General features: G+C 39.6%; 1 long non-coding RNA gene across 1 annotated transcript; it reads right to left on the bottom strand.

The window, feature by feature from the left end:
* On the bottom strand, positions 1,200–3,525 carry LOC109228842. Its single transcript, XR_002068436.1, has 2 exons — positions 3,277–3,525; positions 1,200–2,558 (listed from the first exon to the last, which is right to left on the bottom strand). It is a non-coding gene; the product is annotated as an uncharacterized LOC109228842 (long non-coding RNA).

Raw genomic sequence — 3,938 nt, 5'->3', positions numbered from 1 at the left:
AAATAGGACTTTACGAGTTCCACCACATCACGAGTAGGCCTTCTTTCTTTAAGAACTTAAGTATTGGCGACTCATTAGCGATGATAAGATATAGTTGGGAAATGTTTTGTTTTTTTCTTCATCTTTTTTTTGTTCTTTTCTTTCTTTTGTTGTTTTGTTTTATTGTTCTTCCTCTTTTTTCTTTTTTTTTCTCTTAACACTCTCCACATGTTTCCGACTTTCGCTAGCGGTTTTTAGCTTATACAAGTGCACCTTTCTTCCCTTATATGGTTCCACTTAAAAGCTACCAAATTTTCTTCCATACTTCTTTCTAGCGCATAGTCTTGCGATTCAAGTGCTTTAGATAAAAGGTTTAACAAAAACAATTAAGAACAAAATGTGATAGGCTTGTAATGCGGTTTCTAAATAAAATGTTTACAAGCTCAAAAGAGCTACTATGGTAAATATTAATAATGGTAGGCATTTATAGCTCAATGGGCTAGTCAAAGAAATGCATAAATCATCTCTTAGACTCAACAAGACTTGCTTATTTCGCTTCGTCACATACACATGGAAAGTTCTGAACTACGCAGGATAGCATAAAACACAACTTCAAACCTCTAAAACACATTACACATGACCCATTTAGGATAGGTTCATTCCAACTCTCAAGTCAAAGCAAGTAATCACATAACCAAGAGATATTAAGCAATAAGAACCGGATGAACATGCGAGTCAAGAACTGAGAGAAGGTGTCACATAACAGGCTATTCGATATTTCAATGACATAAGAATTTTCAAAACTTGCCAGGAAGGTAATTCGCATGCCAAGGCCTAAATGTGCTAGCATCAAACAAGTTAAAAGGCATGTAGGAGCAATTCAGTATTCTTTCCTTAATTTCTATTCTAAACTAAAAAGATAAATACCCAGTTCAAGTTATATATCCCATAAAAAAGAACTGATGCACAAATAAAAACTAAGGGGATTTATTACCCAGCTAAGTCGCTAACACTACCCAGAAGTAAAAACAACCTAATCCTAAAAAAAAAGAAAATCTTTTTGGGTTTTTTGTTAGACTTTAATCCCTCAAGAGAACTTTCCAGGAAATTCATCGTCGGGAAAATGTCCAACCTTTTTCATTTTTTTCTTTTTTTCCTTTGATTTAACTATTAGAGAGCTACTACCATAAGCTTAACCTACTAGAAATAAAAAAGTCAAATGACCAAACAAAAGAAACTTATAATGCCGATATAATTATCCCAAAATAGACACAGGAAGTTTCCCCTATCCCACACTTGGTCAGTGCATTGTCCTCAATGCACTTACAAAACGTAAACAACTAGGGTGGAAAAGGGACTCTTTACTACTCTGACCCCTTTGGGTCGTACTCTAATGTCTCTTCATCGGACTGCGCGCCGCCTGAAGCTCTGGCAAGATTTGTCTTTGTATCGTCTCCATTATCATCAACCTCAACAACTCTTTCCAATTCCAGCGGTCCCTCGACCTCTTCACCATCATCACCTCTCTTAGGAGAGCTTGGAACCGTGTTCTCATCCTTAGACGGGTGAATTGGATTGCTAGGTGTAAGTTCCAACATCTCTTTCATGGCTCCTAATAGAGGATATTCAGTGTGAACTACAACTTCTCATCATCTGTCATTCCTAGTCGCCATATAATCAAGTTCAACGTTCCATAGATGTGGCGGTTGAAGTTCTCATCCTTTTCAGCCTTAGCAGCATTGCTCATCTTCTTTGTGGTGTACAACAGAGCTGTGATGTCCAAGAGACCCTTCTGAGCAGCCTCGATAGCATCACTATCCGAATACTCAGGCACCTTGGGGGACAACATGTACTTCATCAACAGGTTCCCAAAGAACAACCTTTTTACCTTGTTCCCAAATCGGGTGTGATCCATTTCGTATAAATTGAGTGCTCCAATATCGATAGCTTAACTTGGTTGTCACGAGGAACTATGCTCTATACAGCTCTAAATGCTTCTTTTCTTTTTATTCAGGTCCACTTGGCATTGGAATCTACACCAAATAATGTGTGACAGATGGTAGTGTAGATAGGACTACAAATGAAATTCTGTAGAATCCTCGGGTCAAGATTGTCGACCCCCAAGTAATTGTATAGATCCTCTCTAGAGAGGCTCATTCTCTGCCGTCACACATCAGCATGATCATGATTGTGGTTGTAGTTTGCATACAACTCCCAAACCATGCTCAGATTGGCATGCTCAGGTGACTTCAATAAGCGGTCAAGCTTCAGTGCCTTTATCTGTGCCAAGACCTCCGGATAGTTCTTCTTCAGAGTATCTTCATTGATACAGTGCTCAGAGATGTACCAGCCATATGGCTCAAATGGTACCACGCCCCGGCGTTGTCACTATCAAACTCAATAGCCGGGCGGGGCCTCTTGTGTGGTCTCGCGGAACTCTCAGACACTTGCTTACCCTTGGTTTTCTTGCTTAACATAGCCTCACTTTGCATATGTTTCTTAGATTGATAGGTAACAGTGGAAGGTTGTGCAATAGCCTTCGACTTACCTTGCTTCTCACGAGCCGTTCGTACCTAAACCTGCAAACCGGATGCACACTTCATTAGATATATCTCATAAGATCATATAAAGCCAAAATTTAGGATCGGTACGCCCCCGCACTTAAGACTTAAGCATATATGCAATTTTAAGCATCAATGGTCTATTAGCATATTCAACTCAATAGGCTAATCAAGTGAGTTGGGTTCAAGACTTCCTCTTTTAAATCAAATAACCATCACGTGTAGCATATATCATTGTAGCACATGAGCACCACACTTGACATGGACATTGACCATTAAAACATGATCACTATACTAAACTCGAGCGCACACACGACAGTCGCACATGGCATGACATTCTTGTGAAGTCGGAAAAGCCAACCTCGATGTATTGAAAAACCACCCCAAACTTACTTCTAAGAACACCATAAAACACTCGATTACTTGCCGGCGGAAGTTTTAGTCTCACAAACAATTGATTGAAAGTACAGAACTTTTTTTCATGTTTTTCAAACAAGGTGAAAAGGATGTCCCACCCAATATTATTGAGGTGGTGAGAATTATAGTTTACCACCTCATTCATAGTCATATAATAGCCCAACACAACCACGTTTTCCTTCAAACTTCAAACCAATTAGGGAATTTTAGGAAAGGGGGTCACGATAGTGATGATGGCATGAGAGAGATGAAGGGATGATGGGGAAAGGGAAAGAGAGAATAAATAAGAAAGAAAAAAGAAGAAAGAAAGGGGACTTACCTGGGAAAAAAGTGAAGCGTGTGTTGTTAGCAATTGAGCAAGGAGAGAGACGACTCAGAGGGAGGAGGGTTTTGAATTGTTGAGTTTTTGTTTTTTAAAGTAAAGACCAAATCCTTTTTGGTTAATATTGTTTTAGTGAAAGGGGGAATTGGGTCGGGGATATGGGTAAAAAGGTAAAATAATGAGAAGGAAAAGGGTTAGAATCGGGTTAGGGAAGTCTCAGGTTAAGAGGGAAATGGGTAAAAAATTACAAAACTTGCCTGGTTCCAGCGCCACATGAGGTGCAACACGCTAAACCTAGGTCCATAAGTAGCAGAAATTTGAGGGCCAGCATTGAGAGAGGCATGACGTGCTAACCTGGATGCTCAACTCCAAAACTGGCTTGGTCCTAGCGCTACAGAAGGGGCGATGTGCTGTCCTGGGCTATGGGCTTGCTGCACTCCTTTTTGTGCTCACTTTTGGTGTGGTGTTGTATAATTTTTGCTTGAACCTTTGTACACCTTTTTCAAATACCCGTGCCAACTTCTACCTGTAATTTTACGACACAAACAACTACAAAACAAAAATCATCAAAACACTAATCTAACACTTCGCTAAAAGCTACAAAAAGTGATAAATATTGGATTGCTTCCCAACAAAAAACTAGATGCAAAATCCTCCTC

The sequence above is a fragment of the Nicotiana attenuata genome, chromosome 1 (assembly GCF_001879085.1).
Source record: "Nicotiana attenuata strain UT chromosome 1, NIATTr2, whole genome shotgun sequence".
In the NCBI taxonomy this organism is placed as follows: Eukaryota; Viridiplantae; Streptophyta; class Magnoliopsida; order Solanales; family Solanaceae; genus Nicotiana; species Nicotiana attenuata.
The sequence above is the reverse complement of the archived record's forward strand: the minus strand, read 5'-3'. Positions and strand labels throughout refer to the sequence as shown.